Raw genomic sequence first — 25,490 nt, 5'->3', positions numbered from 1 at the left:
ATATCGAACGTTTTGCATGAGGAATTACCGACATTGCTTGACGACGTAAACCTTGCACTGCGACAGCACATATGGTTCCAACATGACGCTTGTCCAGTACATAATGCAATAGTAGCACGGGAGGAATTAAATCGCATGTACAATGGTCGTTGGATCGGTAGGTAGGTGTATTGGCCTGCCAGATCTCCAGACCTTAGGTCACCGGATTTTTTTTTGTGGGATATCTGAAAGAACGTGTTTATCAAGATGTTCCAACAACCCGCGCAAACATGATCGAACGAATAAGAAATGCTTGCGCACAAATTGATGCAGATACACTTCTGCATTGTCTTCAATCATTTGAACAACGGATCAACAAATGCATTCAAGTTCGAGGACAACATTTCGAGCATGGAATGGAATAATTGCATCTAGCACCCCGATGGTGAGAGGCGATAGGGGACTCAGCCAAAACAAGCACTTCGATGGTGAGAGGCGAACGGACGGCGCCATCTATCTACGTATCACGAATGGAACAAAATGTGTCGGACAAAATTTACGTATTTTCGGACGTCGAATTTAAATCTGGAATAAAAAATAGGGGTTCCCTTTAATATTTCAAGGTTGCCCCTGCCCCATTCCCCCGGGGGTGGCGGGGTGGATTCATTGTAGCATAGGTGACTTGCCCCCACAATACTATTATACTTTCATGTGGAGCATTTTTTCGTTCGATGCATATTTCTCGCGATATTTCGATTTGTCAAGTTACATGGGACACCCTGTATGTATTATAAATACTCTTGACCTGCAGGAGAATATGTTTTCAACAGATGTAAAGGTGGCAATAGTCAATAAAATTTCTACTAGAATGGTTGTTTTCATTATGGCATTTTCGTGCCAAATGAAATTACTGAATTACGTTGATTATTATTTTCTTTACTTAAATATGCCATTCTTTTCACGCCTCTGTCTAGCTGCTGATAGTCCTCACTCTTCCTTCTCACACAAGCAGATTTTTTATATCGAGAGTGGAACAGAATTTGCCGTATAAGGGCTAGGATATCTGTGAAGGACTCATACAACCACACCACCAGTCACCATGTCTGCACGAAGCATAATGTTTCACAACATACCATTTAGTGGTGGGAACTGTTCAGCCACGGACAGTAAAGCCAATTTTGGTAGGCTGAATTCAGAGATTTGTCCTGTAAGAGTTTGCAATAATATGTATCAGAAGCAGGCTTGTCCAAAATGCTTTCTTTTGTTTCTTGGTGAAGAAATGAAGGCTTTTACATCACTAAGCGAATTAAGCTTTTTGCTTTGGGGGTGGGGGGGAGGATACCCACAGAGTGGAGTATTTGGGATTTCATTTTGATAGGTAGCTTTTTTTGGTTGTATGCAAATTTGCATATGTGTTACCAGTCAGTAAACTAAACTATTGCCTTGCGGTTCTAAGTACCTTAAAACATTGGTTCTAAGTGAACTTAAAACAAATGAATAGCGTGAATAACCATACAAAGATTCAGATAGGAAACAAAGGAGATTCGAATTATAGCAATTCAGAAAATTGGCTGAAAAACAGCTAAACAAATTTCCGTGACAAGACGATTGCCAGAAAAGGTAATGTAAGAAACTATAAGGGCTCGGTGTAAAACATGGTAAGTGACATTTTGGTCATTTCTGAGTTCATTAAGAAAGATAGGTTATTAGATGCTATACTGTAGACAAATTGGTTTTGTGTTGTGTTTACCAATTTCAGAAGGCTTCACTGAGTCCAATGCAAATTGTATGACATGGCAATTTCACTCGAATATTGAAGGATGGTACGTTTTACTTTGTAACTCGAAAATGGCCTAAATGTCACTTACCATGTTTTACACCCGAGCCCTTCATATAACTAATTGTGGAGAGAGACAGTATGTTTGTAGATTGTGCTACACGATATACACTAACAATAGTGACCTTAAGCAGCATCTGGTAAAAACCTACTCAGCAGAAACCTTAACAGTAATTGACTGAATCACCATGCTTCACATCACAATCTAAGTTAAATTCCAAACCAAAACTACATGAAAATTATGTAAATTAGTTGAATAGACGAGATGAATTAAACTATTCTCGCAGCTCGATAGGTTGCCAGTTGGTTTGTCTAGAGCAGTGTGAAGCTTAGACTTCATCCATTGTGTTTCAATTATTTTTGAAATCGAAGAATTGCACTGGAGGTTCATTTATTGAAAAAAAGGTGTTGCAATTTCTAAATTATTTCTCTGATCAGTTAAGGATAAATTGATGTGACTGAACCTGCGTTCACATTCAGCTGTCAATATTGCTACAATTTCGACCGAATTCACAAGTTCTCTGAGTGAGGTAGGAATGTGTTTTAGATTTTCATTGCAGATGAGAAAAACTTTAACTAGTGACCTGCATATATTCTTTCCCTTACTTTAAAAGTCCTCATTTCACATAAACGAGGTAGTGGCATGTCACCATAAAGCACAAATATCTGAAGCCCATGCATATGTATATTGTACTAAATACAGCTACACCCGAAAAGAAACCCAAGTCTTCAAAACGGCTATCCATATTGTTCGCATGAATTTTATTTTTCGAATATATAGTTCTTGTCGTACTTCTGATCCAAATCCCCAACCTAGCATCTGGCCATTTTGTTTCCCTAGGTGGGTTTGTGGTCTGGCGCACCTGCCTCCCCTTGTATTAACCAAGAACCTACCTTCTATGTACGTTCTTCGTCCTATTTTCTTCTTGTACTATGGTTTGTGATATTTACAACCTACAAATTTTGAAATGAGGAAACAATGGAAACTCATTTAAAATAGTGTAGTTTAAGTTTCTGATTTTAGAAAAAGTTAAAACATTTAAGAATAGTTGTCTTGAGTTATGTCTTAGTGTTTGAAGAACATATTTAAAAACGTACTCTTATTACTACTTTGGGAAATAGTAAATTACAGCAATGTGTTACCAGAATATATATAAAAAGGTCAACTAACATCATGCATGTTCTCCTTCTGCCTTCGACTCTGCTTTTAAAAAACAATCTGTGCATGATATGCGCTCAAGACTTCAGTCTCCCTAGCCAACCCCTCGTTACGGGTCTGACAATGCCCACACATGGCGAATCAATTTCTTGCTTCGCCTTAAGAACCGAATAATTTCGGATTTCCGAATACAATGATGTACTTTCGGTACTTCTAAAGCCTCGTAAGTTACAGCTAATTACATTAAGAATAACCAATTTGACAAATGTTTTACTAATCCTTCAAATAAAATACAGCATTGAAGACCCAATACCATATCTCGAAAAGAGATTGGAAATGGTAGTATACATCCGCCATAAATTGCATAACAATATATTGTGAATTTTGTACATAAGTATTGGATTCTAAAATTAACTGTAATGAACGGGAATTTTGTAAGTAATTACGATATATTTAATACTGCAGTTTACATATTCACTGGATGAAAAAAATATCCCTAGTTCGGGCGCCATTTGCATAACCAGTAGATGAGATTGTTCAAGACCTAGAAAGGAGAAACGCCCATACCTCCTTCAAATCGCACCCTCGACATATGATATATCAGAATGTTGTATTGAGTGCCTAGTGTTTTTTTCGTTTGACATAATTCTATAAAGGTAAAGTTATTTCTCTGCATTTTTTTCATGTTGCAAATTTTTGTTTCCAGAAATAAAAAATGCAGAAAATAAAAATGTTGCATATCTCTCGTTTTAGGACGGCGGGTACGGTCATCTCAACAGAATCATAAAGAAGAAGGGGAAGAAGAGCCAAGCCAAATGACAAGTGACAAATTATTAAAACCTACAGATGAGATGAGGACGGAAGATGCAGAAGACGTTCATACCCTTTCGAAGGATGGGTTAGGCGCGTGTAGGAATGCCTACGCAGAAGATGGTAACACATCGCAAAGCCTAAGAGATGCCAAAACATTCCATTTGGGAGCATTAGCTGGCTTCACTGTTGATGAGAACAGAAATCCTCATTGTGATGAATCCTCAAGAACTAGTAATGTCCATGAACCAGATGCACCCGGTGGCAACATCAACGGAAATAAAAATGAACTGGATGGTTAAATAGTCGACATCGATCTACGGGTTCAAGAGGTGAGTACATGTAGTGTCCGTGAACATGCAAGCAGACAATGTGAAGAAGCGTCAAAAGTCAACGAGAATGATGGAACACATATAAAATCCAAACCTGGAAAAATACTTTATGCAACACCTATATAGTGTAAGGATAGCAAGCGAAGGCATCGCAAACGTAAAACACGTTCAGATGGAGACCACAAAGGTAAAAAGCAGAACAATGGACACCAGTGTCTGGTGTGTCGACGTATACTAGCGACTAGTGGCTCTCTGAGACAACATTCAAAAAAGGACATGGAGAAGCAGTTCAGATGTGATATTGCAATCAGAAGTTTCGTTGTGGATAAAGACTCAAATATCACATAAAAACAATGCATGGAAGTAGAGCGTATTTGTGTGACAACTTTAGAGGAGAATTTACATCTAAATGGAATCTCGGAAGGCACATCATGTACTATTGCAAAGCAAACGATCCTTCAGACAGAAACTACACCTGCAACAAATGTGGGCGTAAATTTATAAGGAAATGTAATCTTAGCGCACACGTGAAAACTCACGTTGACGGAAAGCAGTATGAAAGCAACGGAAATACTTTTAACGACAAGACGAAACTTCATAACCATTCTCACAAACATTTGGAACGTAAATTACGTAAGGGGAGCGAGGAGTACTTCTTGTGCGACCAGTGTGTATTCGGGTGTAGCAGAAAAGACAGTCTACGAAGGCATATACAAACAGCCCATAGACGAAACATATTGGCCAGAGAAGACTCTAACGTGCTGAGAAATTATGTAGAAAAAGAATACAGTTTCAGAACCCATAATGAAATTCAGAACGTGGAGTCACAAAGTGAATGTCGATTATTTGAGGGCGATCTTCAGGAAAATAAGACTTTCCAATGCGATGAATGTGGAGCAAATTTGAGCGCACCAAACTTTCTAGACACAAACGACTGCATACAGGGATCAAGCCCTACAGATGTGACGAATGCGAATACACATCTACGAGAAAAGACGTAGTTGACCGACATGTTGCAAGAGTTCCCAAGAGTATAAAACTTTACACTTGCAACGAGTGCCACAAAAAGTTTAGAGATAAGTACAGGAGAACAATGTTAGCCACGAGTCTTCAAGGAATTAGCATAGCATTTCGTTCTGTGCTCATTTGGCCTCTGAATAAATATTTATTGTAACACTATTAAGCCTTGTTTCCATGATATGAAATACTCAGTATGCTGACCAAGGCAGAAAATTTATTTTATTTTAAAACATAAACTAAACGTAACGTTTCAACCTTCTGGCAAGGTCTTCTTCAGACTCTGTACCAATGAAACAAGGTAGAAAACAGGAAGATATATATACACAAGAATCCAGCAGGTGGCCTTCCCTTGTCAACTGTACTTTCACCTGACGGCGATTTGGATAAACATTTCCTTTCACCTGGAAAGTGGTTGGACTCTTTATTTCACGCTCTTTTTTTTCTTTCTTCATTCCTATTCCTTTTTATCTCCTCTTTCGCTCTTAACGTTTCCACTCTTTCCATTCTTTGTTTATCTTCAGTCCCCCATTTCAGTTCATTGTGCCTTCTTCTCCTTTCTCCTCTATTTCTTTGGCCTACTTCCATTTTTTAACTACAGTAAAACCTGTCTATCAAGGAACATGATGGCTCCGAGCAAAATTTTCCGTCTTAACGTTTTTTTTCTTATACAGGGTTGACTTTAAATACAGTATAGAGCGCTGCAGGAAATAATGGAAAGACAGATTTACATTTCACATTACTTATAACTAATGCATGTTCGTACATGAATAAAAATGCGATACATTCATCAATTTCATCATATCATCACTCATCCACATCTTCGCAAATTAGCCAAAAGTGGAAAATCGAAGTAAAATGGACACTCACAAACATCCATGCCCATGCCAGGATTCGAACCCGGGACCCCTGGCATCGTAGCGCGATGTGCATAGAGGGAAAAAGAAAGATTGAAAGATGGGATAAGAGAGGTGAAGAAAGATTGAGATAAAAGTGAAGAAAATAAGAAAGAAACAAAGAGAGATAACAAGAAAAATAGAAAGATGACGAAAGAACAGAGGAGAAATAGACAAAGAAAGGGGGAGAAAGAGGGTAAGAGATGAATGAAAGAAACTGAATGGTAACAGCTATGAGTAGTGTAACGCATTATTTCATATCGACAATGTTACCGATAAGCGAGTGGCAACAGAGGTGTGTTCCACTTACAGTATTGCATTGTTTTCTTGCAAGCGAAAAAAATAATGGATGACATTATCGTCTTACTGAGAATAAAAACATCTCGTTGGTCTTTAAATGGTGTTCCGTTTCCGCGTTAAGGAGGTTTCCGCCTTAAGCAGGTCATTTTCAGGTATAAAATCGGTCCGTTCTGGGGACTTTTTTCCGTATTTACAGGTTTCCTTCTTATCGAGGTTCCGGGATATGCAGTTTTTACTGTAGTACTCTCTTCTCCCTTCCTATCTGCTTAGTCTCATCCCACTCTATGTCATGTCCTGTTTCTCTCGTGTGTTTAAATATCGCATTTTTCTCCCTTTCAAGTCGTACATCATCCCTATGTTGTTTCAACCTGTCTTTTAGCCTCTTTTTCGTTTCTCCTATGTACACACTCTGACATTCTATACACTTCACTTCGTAGATAATCCCTTCCTCTTCATCTTCTCTGTTTTCCTTTTTCTTATTTGCATTCTTCGCTAATCTTAAGATGTTTCGCCCTTCCTTCCTGTAAGTTTTAATGCCCGCTTTCCTAAGCACTTTGCATATCTTATCTGTGGTCTTCTCCATACTTCATATTCCAAACCACCTCTCTTTTTCTTTCTCTTCCTCTTTTTCTTTCTCTTCTTCTTCTCCCCTGCCACTTTTCTTCCTTCTTCCATTTTGAGCTCGCAAGAAATCAGGTTCTGAGCTAGAGATTTATTTCCTTCATTAATTAATATTGCTTTTTTTTGTTATTGTGGTTATCATTAGCTCTAAAACAAATATAAAAAGAAAAAGGAGCAAAGACTGTCGTTCTTTTCGCACGTGATAGCGATGTGGTAACTTAGATATTTTTACAACCATTTTCCACTTTTCTTGACTAATTTCAACGACGAAAATGAAGTATGGAGTAACGAAATAGATGAATCAATAACACAAGATCTTCACTTATTATCCAAGGTTCGAACACAGGGTCCCTGTTTTCATAGAGTAGTGCAATAATCACTCCGCCATGGAGGCCGGCAATAATGAAATAATTATTGCAACAGAAAGCATGGATCCGAACCACTATATGCCTCCAGCTGTTATTGAACTCGGGACTCCTTGATTACAAGGCGACGGCGCAAAATTTCGGCGATCTCCACCTAGTAGTGATTATAGGATGGCACAAACACACATATATATCCATGCCTTAAACAAGTTTTAAACTTACGACCTCTGGCTTCGTAGCACGTTACGTCCTACTACGTGTTATGTGTGTGTCAGAGGCGCAACCACGAATTTATGTCTGGGGGAAAGTACCAGGAGGATAAACGTGCCAATAATAATAATAGGAATAATAATAACGATAATGGCATTATTATTATTGGCATTTTTTCTGGTATTTTTTCAACACGTTCAATTTCACATTAGCTAATAATGGAAAACAAGAACACAAACTGTGTTTTTGAAAGACAAAATGAGGAACATAATTCCTTTGGTACATATGGCATACAGCATTCTATACATTCTGTAGATGAAACTGGATTAAGTTAATTGTAATAAAACACACACGCACATATGCTCACATAAAACACGTGTTTTGATTAAAAAGAAAGATAGTAATTCCTATGACCATACGTACGTTGAATTTGATGGGAGACCGTCGAAACTTTTAAGTAAGCGTCGACCCGGCTGACGTCCAGGGAACACTTCTTTATACGAAAATCACAGTGTCATCAAACGTTACGACTGAACGGTTACTGAAAGTAATATAAATGTGCACGCACATTTTCATTAATCATTCACAATTCGTAATTTTCGTGGTTAGAGTAAGAAAACGTTAAGGGACGCAGGATAATTTTTTCTGAAAAATTTGCAATGTCTACGTTTTTGACAACCGGTTGGGTAAAATGGAGACACTGTAAATTCGAGGTCTAGTGCAAAATGCTGTTACAATTTTTTTTTTAGAAAGAACCATGGAAAATACAATAAAATTGCAAGACAGGAAGTATTTTAATCATTTTTCTTTTGTTAAACATCTACACTAACAACTAAACTCTTATACTCAATTTAAACACTTAGTAAACAATATAATATCATAGATTTGTCTGAGAATTAAAGCATATGTCTAGTAGGTAAAACCTATTTCAATATTGGTCGGTGGCGTTCAAATTGGGGACAACCCCGTTCTGGGCTACAATGAACGTCCTTGATTAAGCAGACAGTGCCGGACGCTAGAAAACATGACGTCTCCTCACACAGATGTAAGATTACCTATCAAGCAGAATGTCGAAAACAAACTTAATACTGGAAGAATCAATGCTGTATTTACCAAACTTAAATATTCAAAGCTGGCTTGATAAGACCCAACACATTGTAGGGGCAAGATTGATTTTTTTTCACGAAAACTAAAAAAAATTCGCAGAAAAATTAAGATCTTATTGCCGTATTAACGACTGGATTGAAACTGACATATAGACGGCTAGAAAAGGTAGTACCGCTTTGGGTCCCACATACTCCCATTGATCAGTGAGAAACCTAGTGTCCCAATTTGACTCGCTGTTCCCGTTCTGGACAACTCTCCGCTACACATATTTGATTCTGTTATTTCGAAATCATAATAACGTATCAATCTCCTCTAAATTGAGATTTAAAGCTAGCCTAAATTCATAACCCCTGTCGCCAGCCGTTGCTCTCTCAGGCATTCAAAGAATGTCACATCAGTAATTTACAAATCCTTCCTGGTCTATTGGAGTTAAGGTGCTGATCAGCTGGTATTTCAGGGCAACGACCAGGGAAGGAGGAAAGAGAACAAAACAGAGAGCAACGTGTGGTGTGGGGTCTTCTGCCTGGAATCGCCGAACAAGAAGGAACTGAGGAGATTGAGCGATCGAACACGTTTCGATATGAACAGCTATCAGCGGGGAATTGTATCATCAGAGACAGACAGGTATTGTTACTTCCAACCATGTTGATCTAGACTTGAAGGTATAAATCCGAAAGCTTGTGTTTTGCCATTTCCAAGTGTGTAGTTAGTACCTGTCGCCCATTACCATTAGGCTTACCTTGAAGGGCGAGTGCTCAAATGAGGAGGATGAATGATTAAGCGAGCTACATCACCCCCCTCAATGGTTAAGGTTCTTAGTTCGATCCCACGTACTCAGAGTACGTTACGATAAGGTCTCATAAGTTCATTTCACTCGTCTTGACTAATAACTTGAGATACACCTTCTTGAAGAATATTTCACTTTTCTGAATCTTAAAGGAACATTACAAATAAACTTGGATGAAGATACACTGAAGTAGGCTAAAATAACGTAACCATCTGTATAGTACGTATATAGTTACCTATTATACTTGAACATTGAAAAACAACATAAATTATCGGGAACAGTACACCAAAACGTCTGAGGAATGACAAAAACATAAACTGTCAGGATCAAATAAACCATAAACAACTGAGGATTGAAAAACGTCATCATGTGTTATGGACTTGTGTGTATTACAAGCTCCAGTGAATAGCCTTTAAAATAGAGGGCGCCGAAACCGACGGTGCCAACCCCCCCCCCCCCCCCCCCAACGTTTGTTTCCACTCCTCAATTCTGTTTGACAACATTTATCACCCAGTTGATTCTTTACAGTGATTACCCTAAATACTATTTTAGAATTGAGTATTATGAAACATTGAAATATTCTTAAAAAATGAAGGGGGCCAAATAGTATGGGTCTCCTATTATAGAATGCCAGGGCAAGTTGGTACTATGTGTCTTGTCTAGTCTTACGGTTGGAGACCTACATGCTGGCAAGGGAATACGCCGCAGACCAACCAGATAACAGCGGAGGCGCCTAGAGTTACGACGCCGCGGGAGAAGGTGCTTCGCGCACCTCGTAATACAGGCTGCTGTGTTTCTTATCGCGCTGGATTTGTCGCTTCCCCGCTCTCAAATTCCCTTGCCAGCTTATAGGGCGCCCACCGTAAGACTGGACAAGAGCTGTAAATATTTTGGTAAAGATAGTCAGTGTGCATAGACTATTTGAGAAGACCAGTGAAAAAGCAACTCTTTCATTCTCGTATTGCATTCGCTATACTTAAAATATTACTCCCTGTACTTATCTATGGGTAGCTAGTTGAATGATACGAGTGAAAACTCTCAGTATTCAAGTTTTTTTGGGTAAGAAACCTTCAGATGAATATTTACAGTTAAATGAATCGACAAGCCAGAATTCAAATAGATGGACTTTGTCATAGGCGTCTGGAAGAGGGGAAGGAAGGAAGGGGTACGGCACGCCTACCTCCGGAATATGGATGTTACTATAAATTTATATATTACATACATATATTTTAGTCACATTAATTTATGTTAATTATTAGCCGGCCCCCTGGGGGAAGTGGTTAACACATCGTGCTACGACGCCAGGGGTCCCGGGTTCGAATCCCGGCTTGGGCATGGATGTTTATGAGTGTACATTCATCAATTTTCATCATGTCATCACTCATCCCCCCCCCCATCTTATTAGCCAAAAGTGGCACAAAAAGTGAAGTAAAATAAAGCAAATCAATCAATTTATGTTAATTATTGAAAGAATGTTGTAGCAACATGATAACTTGAAACTGAAGAGGTGTTTTTTGAGGGAGCATCACTACTATTAGGGGAAATATGCCTCGATTGGCCTCCCTGAAAAAAAAAAAATTACCTTTCTTGCCCCTCCCTGGAAAAAAAATTCTGCGGACGTCCATGGCTCTTGTAACGGAAGCCACGAAAGATAAGAAATTTAAATTTCTCTATAACTATTTCATTAATATAACATTTTTTTTTAAGATTGCCTCTACACTGAAAAATTTGACTGAATAAATGTTTTTGAAGTAGTTACGGCCATTATATAGTTACTATCATAAATCGTTTAATTTGTATGATTCAGTTTTTAACAAAATATTTATGGCATAAGCAAGTGTTATTTGAATCATTATTTATCTTGATGCATGGTAAAATATTCTAATTGAAATAATAAACGGTTGTGTACCGTTTTTAAAATTAACATGCCGGCTGTTAAATTGTTTAACGGTAGAATATTGTTACGGTAACTGCTGACAGTGTAGGTTGTGTCATATTTATGAAAATAATATCTCCAACAAAGGAATCCAACAAAGAGTGGATTGTACTCTCTCTGCTCCAGCAAAATCGACACAGTTTAGTGACTTGCAGATAAAAATCACAACTAATCTGCTTAATATTTAGTTGTGTATAATAGTAGTAGTATCAAAGACGTTATTATCCTCGTAAATTACTCAAAAGAGGGGCAGAAGTCGGTGCTGAAGCATTTGTGTTGAAACAAAGGATTTGAATTTTTTTGACGTGTTCAATTACACATTAGTTAATAATGAAATGCAACACACAAACTCTATTTTTGAAAACAGAAAATGCATTCCGAATGTAATTATGTCTGTACATATAACATGTATGACTTTCATTGTAGAACATGTGTTTTACACAATGCAATATGTCTTACTCCTTGGTCTTACTTCTCTCTCTCTGGTAATTTATAATCCATTACAGAAAAGAAGCACATTGCGAACGAAGCGAGCAAGAAATTTTTGATCCCAATTTTTGCAAACTGAAAACAATAGTGATTTACTATGGCGCAAATAATTTCACGGGGCGTCATGGCATTCTTTTTCTTTACAACTTTTTTCATTTAGATTGTTCGATGCCCAAGGCAGACTCACACCGACCCCTAGCTATGGCTCTGAACTGGAGGAGACTGTGAGAAAAGCAGACATTACGAGCGAAGCGAGCAAGAAAATTTTACGAAATGTATTTTTATATGTAAAAAAACTTAAGAGGGTGGAAATTGCCCCTCTGTGCCCCTCCCCCCTGCAGATGCCCTTGGCCGTCTGGAAGAAAAATGCAAGAAATACGCGAAAACAAATTCCATGTCGGGTATCCTTTGGTCCTGCTACTCTCACATTCTGCTGGTCTTGCCTATTTTTACTTCAATATTTGCCCCCCTCTAGAATTGATTTCCGTCCAACGTTTGGGGGGTCAAACCCACCCTGACCCCCATGCGCTTATGCCACTTCCCCGTAAAATCCTACCTTGCCTTTGTAATAAATTTTTAGGACGATATTAAAATAACAAAATATGTATATTCTGCTTTTGAACTGTCGAATACAAGGCATGTCTTTTCCATTGATGCCTTTAACAATGGCATCAACTTTTGAGTCGACAACGATGCAGCGAGAGATAAAAACAAGCGAGATAGGTAGTTTGTAAAGAACTCGTACATTAACCATTCTGTTACTGAATGTAGTAAATGTTGTATTGTGCGTCTGCGATAGCTTATTGGAAGTGGATATTAGCAAGCATGGAACGCATTACAAAGGTACGTCCATAACGTTTTGGAGATTATGCATGTTTTTGGATCTTGTATTGCATCAGATAGGGAAGGATGGCAACAACGGGTTTGCTTGTTCCCATTTATTAAATTATAAGGTGATTCCTCGAGTTTCCTTTGCGGGGTATCACCACGTGAAAAGAGATGTCACCATTCAATTCGGTTCATGTTTGAGCACGTCACAAAAAGATCTCAATCATAAATCCTTTTCGATTAATGAAGCGGACAGGAAATTAATCCATTCCACGCAGTGTTGCCCACGAGACGAGACTTTGGCCTTTCTCGTCTCGTGGAAATGCTGTGAAATGCTGTCTCGTCCCGAAAATATTCGTTTGTTCTCGGGACACATGATCAATCTCGTCTCGTCTCGAATTTTTAAAAGCCTGCCCCGTCTCGTCCCGTGGGCAACACTAATTCCACGAAAAGTGGCCCCCAAATCACAAAATGAAATATTATTTATTTAATTTGTAATAAATAATTTAATATGTAAATTATTATTGTTTTTAATTGCATTAAGGTTTCAATGCTTGTGAATGCATATAATTTGCGCATTTCTCCAATAAAAGTCACTAGCATCTGCAGCCTATATGCTTCAGAGACAATTGAAGTAAAAATTTGTTACAATTGTAAAGTGTCACACACGTAACGTGGCGTAGCAAAGGGAGGGCGAAGTGGGCGACCGACCGGGGCCACGCGCCTGAAGGGCTCTCGCATCCCATGAGGTTAATACGAAAAATGTAATAAATGGAAGTGAGAAAAATATATGGAAGAGGCTAATTTTTGTGGACAATAAAATTAAAATGTTGTTTTCAGCTGGCTCTATATTCTAGTTTAAAGTTATTACTGAATCAATACGTCAAATCAGAGGCTTAGCATACAGGCGGGCGTCTTTTCCACAGTTCTGCCAAGCACCGACATTTTATGTGTCCTTCGATATTTTCTTCTTATACTATGGTGCGTGATATTTACATCCTATAAATTTTGAAATGAGAAAAAAAAACCTCGTTCTTAGCGGTCTATGTAAAGGTTACATTTAAAAATTCGTATTTTGGTTTTCTAATTTTTACTACTACAAGTGTAAATTTCTCCGTCGCATATTATTAAATATAATTTTCGTCAGTAATTTGTTATTATTATTATTATTAATTGAATATGATAATTTGCTGACGTATTTTTCATCTTTAAAAATTGTCCTATTTCTATCTTGTTTAATTATAAATTTTGGTACTTTAAAATTATTAAAGGTACTTTTTAATTCCACAAATATACTCCTTAAACTGAATTATTCTATTCATAATAACCTATTTGAAGATTTCGTATTGATTCACATTGAGATTTCAAATTTAAAGAACGGTTTGGGGGCTCGCATTCTAATCCGGCCCAGGGCCTCGCGTTGTTAATGCTTTTCATACATTCAGCCTATGCCTTCACTAACTAACTAACTAACTCTCTATGCCTTCACATTCAAGTTTTCTTCATTTCTTAGCAGACACATAAAGTATTTCATAATACTATGAAATCAATTCATTATGACTATTTTAATCCAGTCTTATGTCTAGAACGTTAAATGTTGTGTGTAAAAAGTCACACAAGAAACGCTTGAACTCCAGTTACAGACTTACCCTCTATAGTCTATATAGATGTATATTTTACATTATGCTTACTTACTGACATTCTCAAACTGCCGCGACATGTTTTTCTGTGCATCCCTTTCCGAAAACTAAAATCCTGTTTTATGCAATTGTTGTTAGTTTTATGCAATTGTTGCCATTCATCGACTTTCTTGCCCGAGATTGACAATCAACAATGAAGATAATGGAAGTTGTACGTGTATTCGATATATTTTGGTCTAACGGGTATTAATGCTACTTGAGTTTTTCTTTGTTTTCTAATTTCAAAATTTGCCGGCCCCCGTGCCGGAGTGGTTAGCACACCGCGCTACTACGCCAGGGGTCACGGGTTCCAATCTCGGCCTGGTCATGGGTGTTTATGAGTGTCCTTTCATAAATTTCATCATATCATCACTCATCCCTATGTTCGGAATTAGCCAAAAGTGACAGAAAGCGAAGTAAAATAAACTAAATCAATAACTCAATTCAAGATATGAAGGATGTGAATTTCGCAAACCATGCCGCAAGAAGAGAAATATCGAAGGACGAATATAAAATACCGGTGCTTGGTAGTACGTAAGGGGCGTCAAACCACAATCCTGCCCTTAGGGTGCCAAAATATGTATACTCTATCCCGGAAATCTTTGGAGGAAGGCCGCGCATCTGTCTGGCTGCCTTAGCCGAGACCATGGACGGAAGTGCGCATGCGCCAACCGGACGTGTTCAGTGGCTAAATAGGGGTGACGGCACTTTGGGCAGGGAGCGGGTTACTTGAAAATCGTCTGCTTTGGAAACAACAATGAAGTTTCAACTTAGTAACATCACCTTCAAAATACACGTACATAGATAAATGTTTACGAATTATGCAAAGGCTCAGAAAGGAATTAAAGCCATCCATATATTATATCAGCAAACAGATCATATCAGAAAAGTATTTATCACGTCAGATTAGTACATAAACTTGTTTGTAAACCAGTACTCAGTAGCTTTATATTAGATCATTCAATTAAATTGATCTCCTTAGTAAATATTATAATTAGCACAAATGTACACAGCATTAATCAGGATAATAGTATTCACTAATAATAGTATTATAAATATAAATATAGTAACTGAATGGTGTGTGAAATTTTCTAGTATAACAAGGGTGTTTTGTAGAATGTGCAATTGTGGCCAAAACGTTCCAATTGTCTTTATTCCACTTCGAAACTGTGTATTGCGAATTGTAAAAGCCATCACAAACACATCACAGAAAGCGGTTACAAACACAACAAGCGAAATACGACAGGGTAGTTTTGGGGAGTGCTTCTCCCTGCTTCCCCGCTCGCGTTTGGAATCGTCCTTTCCAGGTAGTTTCGTCTTCCTTGGCTGGACTGTACAAGGGGAGAAAGCGAGTGAGCGTCCCACTCCTAGAACTCACCGCACACTATCCACCTTTACAATTTCAGTCTCATTCGAAAAAATAAATTCTGCGCAAGCTAGCACACACTTTCCAGAAAATGGCCCTCTCCGAGTGACACACTAGCCAAAAGGGGCACGTGCATCTTGTGTCATTCCGGTACGAAGGGTTGCGTTTATTTCTGAAGGTCAGTTTTCAAGAGACACATAGGGCCTCCCTGATGGCTCAGTGGTAGCGTCGTCGCCTTGTAATCAAGAGGTACCGGGTTCGATACCCGGTGGAGGCACATAGTGGTTCGGATCCCACTTTAAACTGTAGGTCCAGTCTCGTTTAGCCTTACTGTGCATACAGTTTAAAACATCAACTCATTCAATCAATCAAATCAAGAGACATATGCCGCTGCAGCCTGAAAGTTACATAAAACGTTGATAATCTACGATGGATGTCATATGAAGGAGTTATATTAATGTGGTTTAGGGAGCTTTCAGAGCGAAGAAACAAGCGACACGGGCAGTTCCGGTCTGAAAAAAATCTTGAGTGTCCGCCACCACCAGACCGAGGCGACACGATATATGCTGTTGACAAAACGTCACAGCTCAAGCGACAAGCGCAGCTTGTCGTTCCATTTTGGTACGAAGCGTTGCAGTTCTGAAGCAGGGAGTCGTAACGTAACGAAATGGAACGGTATTTTCAATTACGGTTTCCGATACGTTACAACCAGAAACAGAATAACGTTTTTCGTGAACAGAAACGTTACCTCAGGTATATGAACATTACGTTACAGGTGTGCATAACGGTACCGAACCATAACTGATCTGTAAGTCAGTAAGTCGTTAGGTTACGCTTTAACGTTACATCCATTGCCGGCAACCAGTAACGTTACAGGGTAAGAAACAAGTTCGTCACGTATTGACTAGTAACTTTAGTGTGTGTGGAAAGTGATAGTAACGTTACAATTAACCAGTAACTTAATTGAGGTCACGACTGTAAAAACGTTACACTCCTTTTTTCAAAGCAACAACGTTATTTATAGCTGGTATCATACAGACGTTCCGATGTGCAATACCGTGTCCGATGCCGTGTTCCGGAGAGAATAACATAGGTCTCTCGTATAATTGTGCTCGTTACTTTTGTAACGTTACAGTTCTTTTCCTCCACAAAAGTCTGTTTCGAAAAAGTGATACATATATCCGTTACGAATAGCAAATACCGTTATCGAAGGCGTTTTCGAAGAAGCCTCATAATTATGATCGGCAGCACACTAACATTACAGTACTTTGACCCCTTGAAAGTCACTAAGTTATACAGTAATACGTATTTTCGTTTTGGATGTCAGTGAAAAAATTAAATTGTAAAACAAAACGTTTGAAAACATCCGTAAACAAGATTCGGAGTGACAAAAGTTCTGGTTATTGGAATTTACTTATTAACTATGTATTTATCACAAATATATTTCTTTTCTGCATACTTAATCGCTTTATGTGAATTTGTTCTAATTTGATTATTTATGCAAGATGAATTTTAACATGTACGTTCACTTTATACAATAGCAAAGCAAACGTTTGTTGAGGGAAAACGTTTATATCTATCTCTCTCTCTCTCTCTCTCTCTCTCTCTCTCTCTCTCTCTCTCTCTCTCTCTCTCTCTCTCTCTCTCTCTCTCTCTCTCTCTCTGTTTACAAGTGTTACATCATTTTTTTTTTAAAAAAAATACAGTTGTTTGGCGATGAGAATGATTCGTGCTTAGATTAAGTTGCTGAAGGACCAACCATGGTCGAGCTAAAATATCGTCCGTGCAACGCGTTCGTCCACCTAAGCGAGAGGCAAGCTTTCTCCTATCGGAAGACGAAAAATAATTGCTTGTTAAGCGACCTTGAGAAGGCGAACCGAACTGATAGCAGCAGCACCACGCAAAATCGGAAAATCTGAATCCTGAAACTTTGTACACGTGACCTTCGAGTAGACAACGCCTTGGGGCGATATGAAAGGCACTTTTGGTAAGTAGAAAATACGTAGAAACGAAATATTAGATGAAATTGTTGTACGAAACAAACGAAACCGCGTTTGTGCAACTGGTCTGTAGCTAGACAGGGCCATTGGACTCTCAAGAAGGCAAGAATTGTATGGAAAGTGATTCTCAAAACTAAGCGAATAAAAGGACAGTATATTTTATCATTTACAAGGGCCCTCATCCGCTTACAAATTTGAAAATTACTTTCAGTAATTCTTGTCTTCTTGGACAGGAGGTGCATTAAACTTTTTGGTGTAGAAACAGACAGAACGCCCGCCTACCTACCACGTTTGAAAGAAGGGCATAGACAGACAAGAAAGTAATTTTCAAGAACGCAAGAACGGCAGTCGACATGGACATTGAGCAACGTGTGACTGAGAAATACAATCGGAACAAAGGACAAGATTATTCAAGAAACAGTAATTTTATAAAACTTCCTATCATTAACTCAAACCCAGTTCATCCCTTTATCCTCTTTTGTTTGTTATACTTTTGTATTATTCATGTTTTATATCGCTTTACTGCCACTTGTAGATAATCGCGACGATGAAGATGAATGATGATTTTATTAAATCTATGAAGGGATGCTTACAAAAAAAAACAGCCATGCCCAGATGTCTACTCGAACTTGAAATGTTTGGTACCGAGTGTATGAGTGGATCACTAAACGACTTCGGCCTTCGAGGCTACGGTTTCAGTTGCAACATGCAGTATAATTACGTTTCTACTACTCTGAATTGAGCAAAGCATATGGTATGTATCCTTCATTTTACTTAAAAAGCCCCCTTGATACATGAGATACTACAAATCATTTCAGGCATACCCTCGAATTCTGATTGCCTGGCACTTTTTTTTTTTAACTAAGTAATGAAGTGACGTTTATATTCATATTAGGCCTACGACTAGCTCGAACTAAAAACTCTTGTGAAATACTGTGTATATGTTATCCTTGTGAAGTGAGGAACTTCATATTTTGCTAAGAAAATATGTATGAAAAATTATATTTGTAGCTACTACTTGAAGAATTCAAATTATTATTATGATGGAATTTCAACTTACGTATACTCTGCATATAATGTGTTATCGGAGAGGAGTTTTTGTCTCGCAGTCAATTTATTTTTAGTTGAGGAACTCGAGAGTAAGTTGGAAATATATAATAACCCACGTTGTGGTGTGCTGTTCGATTAATCAGAATTGGAGTGAGAGAAATCTGTAGTTAAGTTCATTCAACACGTCAATTTCTAACTATGAATGCAAGTTTTCTTTGATTTAGCAGGAAATCAGTCTGCTATTGTTGTAAGTAATAAATGGAAATATATATATATATATATATATATATTCTGCTCGAGTAGGAATCCGCAGCCGTTATCTAATCAATCAGTTTCTGTGTGTGAAACTTCTGTCTAGGAAAGCTACATACAATTTGCTTTTAATAACAGCAGCTTCAAAATAACCTATCCATTCTTGTCATGCCAAGTAATGTTTGATTTTGATTTGTTATATTTAACTTTGGTTTTATGCCACTTTTGGCTAATCGCGAAGACGAGGATGGGTGATGAAATGACAAAATTGATGAAAGGACATCACAAAGAAAATAATGCACAGGCTGTGATCCGAACTCGTGACCTGTGGCGTCGTATTGCACTGTGCTAACCACTCCGCCACGGAGCTCTGCAAAGTAATGTTTGACCATACATCGTTCATGAAATAAAAACATAACATATACAGTGGCTCACATTACTAATCAAATACGTAGCATTTTGCTGCATTTCTTCACAATATTTGAAAATTAACAACATGTACATAAATATAAACGATGGTGAAATATTTATACGCATTTCTTAAAGTTGTATGTAACTTTTTAAAATATTTTTGGGTGCGTCAGCACTTAGGCTATTTTGCACCCGCCACATTATACTGGGTGCAGCCCCTTACTATAACAAATAAAATAACTGTAATGTCGCATAACTGAAATATTAAAATATTCTGACTTAGGTTAAAAGCTGAGGCTGTAAAGAGGCACTCAGCACACATGACAGAAAGCAGGAGAACACACAGAATTATACTGGCCATAGGGCCAGTCGCCAGTCTCGTTAGTCTGCAAAGAGCAGTCCAGGGTGTAGTACTACGTGTAATGAAGTTGAGGATTGGATGTAATTCGTGGAAGGTCACCCCTTACACCCCTGTTACGTTTTCAAATCTGAAAATAGTTATTTATGTTTGGGTGTGAAAAAAGAGATCACTTTAATATTCAGACAAATCGTGAAAGCCTTCTGTTTCTGTTAAGCTACGTTTCCATTCTGACAAGTTCCAGACCCATGACGCGCAACATGTGCCGGCGTATGTTGCGCGTCATTTAGTGCACTGTTTCCAATTCAAAACTACTTCTGCAAAATACGCCCGCAACAACACCGGAGTGCAGGACTTGATTGTAACGTTGTTCCATTGTGCTTTAGAGTAGTCAGTGTTTCTTCTCTTGTATTGTAATAATTTGGTAGTGATTTAACTTGTGTAAAGATGAACAATACAACTATGGCGGGTTTTGTGGTTATGGCAGGCGCGTACCATGAACTTGTAAAAATAAGAGGCGAAAACGACCTAGATGGTGCATTAGAAGTTTTCTAGCGAAAATAAATTCGGAAGGAGCGTATAACTCGTTGATGAGAGACTTACGTCTTCAAAGTGGATACGAAAACTTTGTAAGAATGACTGTAAGTGATTTTGCATTGTTATTAAATCTTGTTCGACAACAGATTGTAGTCGCGTCGTCTGTTTCTACTCTAGTGCGCATGCCCCAGGAACTTGCTGCAGGCTGTTTCCATTGTTCGCGGCGCATGTTGTGCGTCTTAATCGTTTGGGACAATTTTGTCCCCGGCACTTGCGCAGCGGCATATTGCAGACAGTTTCCATTTCAACAAATGCTTGGCACATGCAGCGTCGCATGCCGCGCGTCATGTTGCGCGGCAAATTTGTGGTAATAGAAACGAGGCTTTCCATAGTTTTTTTTTTTTTTTTACTGGTCAACTACAGTGCGGGGAAGGAACAATTGATGCTACTTCCTGACTACATTTGTTACCAGTAGCTGCATTGCTCCCTGACTGAAGTACGAGAAAAATGGGTAACAAAAACAAAAATACAACATTTGACGAACGGCAGCTATTTATTTTTACCGTACCTAACCAAAGGGTACAGGGAAATTGAAAATGTTAAGTACATGTAAGCGTACCGTGGGTGACGCAATAAAACGTAATGAAAAGCAAAATGAGGTAGATTCCGTATCTCATAAAATTCAACCAAGAAAAATGGGAGAACGAAATGAACGAGCTTCAGTATAAAAAATCAAGACCCTTTCCTCATCCCCACCCCCTTTCCAAACCAAGGGCTCCGAAAGCAGCTGTGCAACTTGGAGCAGGCATTGGGACTGCTGTACGGTTCAGTAGCGTTTCGTCCGAAAGCGAAACTTCTAGAAAAATGCTACAGTTCGTCTGAGACGGTTTAATGAGTTGCGTTTCGTCCGAGCCTGGCTGATGATGAGTCACACCTTGACTAACCACTGGCAGCGATGGAATTGGTGACTAGTATACCTCGGTTTACAACTTTTAAAACTACATTGCATAGACAGCGGAGTGCAGCACAGGGAGTGCAGACTCAGACAAATTGTCGAGAGAGAGGTCCCGGGTTCGATACCCGGTGGAGGCACAAGTGGTTCGGATCCCACTTTAAACTGTAGGTCCAATCCCGATTAGCCTTAATGTGCATAAAGTGGACTTAAAACAACAAATCAAATCAAAACAAATCGTCGAGAGGAAGTGAACTTGGATCTAGAAATTTTAGTCATGGCAGATGACAACACTTTCTTACTATCTGACAACTATAAAGGTGAGATTTGTAATTTTCAGAGGGAAAGAAATATTAAAACAACAAAAAAATATTTTCTTGGATGGAGCATTTAAGAGTGTTAGCAAGAGTTTGCTTCATTAAACACTATTAGGATGGTAGCCCTCGGGCGAAACGCTACTTGGTCAGGTAACCGTAAGTTGCCTGTTCCTGGAATTCGGACGCGAAACGCTACGCCACGTGCTGTACACCTGGCGGTTCAGAAAGCGAAGATGAGCATGAGCGACGAATGCTGAAACTGATGAAGGGACACTCACAGGGAACACTCATGCGCAGGTCGGTATTCGAAACCGGGACCCCTGGCGTCGTAGCGCGCTGTGCTAACCACTCTGCCACGTAATATTATTTTTATTTACTCATTTTTAGCTACTTCCTTTTAAACTATCTAACTCTCTAGCTTTCTTAAACCCGAAGGTTCATGGCTGCAGCAACACAGGCCTTCCATCTGTCCCTATCTTGAGCAAGATCTATATACTCTTTTCCATCCCTACCGATTTCCCTTAGGTCCATCTCGACGTTGTCCCTCCATCTTCGTCTTGGCCTTCCTACTGGTCTCTTACCATCAGGTTTCCCAACAAGAATCCTGTAAACTCCTCTTTCCTCTCCCATTCGTGCCACATGGCCTGCCCACCTAAGTCTTCTTGATTTAATTATTCTAATAATATCTGGACATGAATACAAATTATGTAGTTCTAAATTATGTAACCTTCTCCACTCACCTGTCTCCTCATCCCTTTTAGGTCCAAATATTTTCCTAAGAACCTTATTTTCAAATACTCTCAATTTATGTTCCTCTTTCAATGTAAAATACCAAGTTTCACACCCATATAATACGAGCACTATATACAAAATTACTGTTTTGTATATTTTAACTTTTAGTTTCTTAGTTATTAAACAAGAAGACAAAAGTTTATGAAGAGAGAAGTAACATGCATTTCCTGAATTAAGCCTACTTTTTATTTCCTCTTTAATATAATTTTCATTTGTTAATATTACTCTTAAGTATTTGAATTTGGAAACTGGTTCAAACGAGTTGTTATCAATAATTAGATTTTGATTATTACCTAACCCTTGGTTTCGGCCTGTAAGCATATATTTAGTTTTCTCTTTGTTAACTTCCAAACCTATGTCTTTAGCAGTTTCGAAAAGTATTTCAGCATTATTCTTAATTGTATTGATATCATCCCCTAATAAGTCTACATCATCTGCATATGCTAACAACTGAGTCACACCATTTAATTTTAGTCCTTCGTTAGTTTCTTTTACCTTTCTAACAGCATATTCTAAGGCAAAAATAAAGAGCAATGGAGATAATGCATCTCCTTGTTTTAACCCATCATGAATTGTAAATTTGTCAGACACACTAATACCCACACGAATTTTACTTTCTGTTTCACTGGTGCATACTTTTATCATACTAACAAACTCGACTAATATATTATATAATTTATCTCTCTTGACCGAATCATATGCTTTTTTGAAATAAATGAATAGCTGATGGACATTTTGATTATATTCCCACTTTTATCAAGTGACTTCCTTTTACCTTCGCTAAAAAAATAAATTAAAAAATGAATATTACTCTTTTTTTCAACATGTCCATTGATAATGTAAATGATCTGTCCATTTTTCAATTTGTCAGGAAACCTTTAAAATTTGACATTATAGTTATTGGACCTTAGTCGCCATTGCACTGAAAGTTTACATCATTGCAAAGGCTGATATATCTATCTACCAGATAAAACACTGGAATTGAATGAGATTAGGTAGTTGTTCTGTAATGGAGATAAAACAATTCCATTATAACTTTGTCATTCGGTAAAATAATTGATTACTTTGATTTCACTATTATTCAAAATGTATCTATCTGTTAAAAGCAAAAGTAAGAACCGAAGTCCACCATACCAGCAACACTAGTACTTCTAAGCAGCTCCCACAAGTGACTGAGGTTAGAATGAAAGTTTGCCTTGTTTTAAGTTCACTTGTATGCACAGATAGTCTAATTGGGAGTGGACCTACAGTTTAAAGTGGGAAATGAACCACTGTGCCTCCACCAGGAATCGAACCCGGCTAGAATGCAAGTGGTTTCTCATACTCAAATGGCAATTGTAGTTGATTGAGGGAAATTGTAGGCTGCAATTGTTTCATCTCTTATGGTCTGATGTCTACATACAAGCAATTTTGGTATATTGAGTGTGTTTTTCGTTCATCTACGCAATATGGCAGCAGCCACGAGAATGCAAACTCAAGACAGGCACACAAATTTGGAAGTAGTAAATACTGTATAGATGAATGAACAGGGCAAAATTTAAATTAACACACAAGTATTGCTTTCGAAAATCTTAGCATGCTGTGGAGCAAATTGTGGTTTTGCATTAAAGGGAAGACACGCGAATACCACTACTCACTCGTGCATGCAGTGATCGAAGTGGTAGTTTGTAGCTAGGGTGAAACGAGTCTTGGAAATCGGTCGGGAATTTGTTTGTTATTGATTGATTGATTTAGTTTATTTTACTTCGCGTTTTGTGCCTCTTGGCTAATTTGCGAAGATGGGGATGAGTGATGAAATGAAGAAATTGATGAATGGACATTCACAAACAACCAAGCCCGACCAGGATTCGAACCCGGGACCCTTGGCATCGCAGCGCGATGTGCTAACCGCTCGGCCACAGGGTCGGGCTTGTTTGTTATTGTTTCACATAATTTGTAGGTAGTCACACGTAGTCTGAGAAACAGAAAAGTCACACATACAAGAACCTTTCTTGCAGGCCACGGATAATAATCCTCATGGGTAAAAAAAAGTGTAGCTTTCCTGGCGAAGTGTTCTCGGCTTGCGAGCCAGCTTAAATCGGCGTTAGCGTCCAATGTTTCGAGCGCATACATTGCTCCCATCATAAGGTAGAGAGCATCCTGCTTAGAGCAATGTATGCGCTCCAAACGTTGGACGCTAACGCCGATATAACCTGGCTCGCAAGCCGAGAATACTGTTCGAATCTCCACAGGCATATAATAAAAATGTATCATACCCAAATGACACATCTGTTGTAATACCTAACGTGCCAAATTTTTGGAAAATAGGGGCTGATAGCGTGTGTGAGAACCAGAGGGACTTAACTCCAATTTATCAAATTTATAGGAGAGGAAATAATGTACTCTTAGGAATATGACTCTGAAACGTGACTCCGCCTTACAGATAAGAATTAGAAGTGGAAAAATGTCGATTTACTCCAAATGCTCTTCAGAGGATTTTTTCTAACAAAACTGAAAACAGCATTATTGTAGTTACGTTCCTCTGATTCCCGTAGGACGATGTGAAATACATTTCATGAGTGATGTTTGAAAGAAGTTGTGTTAAGATGTCAAACATGTAGCCCACAGCCATGCTGTATGAAGAAAGCATAGAGGATATGCTCCAATCACACTTAATCTAGGCTCACAACAAAGATAGCGGCTGAGTGACCATGCGTAATGAAAGGCAAAGAAAACAGTTAATCATTGGAATAAACAACGAGTTTCATGTTTAAGATCATTCTATCATATGTATAATTAATGCAGTTGCTTATAGAAATAAAAATGGTCCAAAATGCTTGAAAGTAATTTAAAATATGAGGCGTTGCGGATACGAAGGGCGAACTCAAAAAAGTTCATTGTGAGGGAAATGCGTTTCAAGTTGCCAGACACAGTGCGAACTCCATAAAAAACTTTGAAAATCACGCATGAAATATTCCGATCTACTGTTACCAAGTTTTTGTGGAGCTAGAACTGTGCCTGACAACTTGAAACCCATTTCCCTCACAATGTACGTTTGTTGAGTTCGCCCTTCGTATCCGCAATGCCTCATATCGTCTCTAGGAAAAACCATTCAAACTAAAAA

General features: G+C 38.4%; 1 protein-coding gene across 1 annotated transcript in view; it reads right to left on the bottom strand.

The window, feature by feature from the left end:
- LOC146004257 (putative E3 ubiquitin-protein ligase HECTD2) overlaps window positions 1-25,490 on the bottom strand; it is a 368,014-nt gene that overhangs the window by 229,723 nt on the left and 112,801 nt on the right. The window lies entirely within an intron of this gene.

Source organism: Lepisma saccharinum, chromosome 21 (genome assembly GCF_977018435.1).
Source record: "Lepisma saccharinum chromosome 21, izLepSacc3.1, whole genome shotgun sequence".
NCBI classification, from domain to species: domain Eukaryota; kingdom Metazoa; phylum Arthropoda; class Insecta; order Zygentoma; family Lepismatidae; genus Lepisma; species Lepisma saccharinum.
This window is presented reverse-complemented; position numbering and strand designations above follow the sequence as displayed.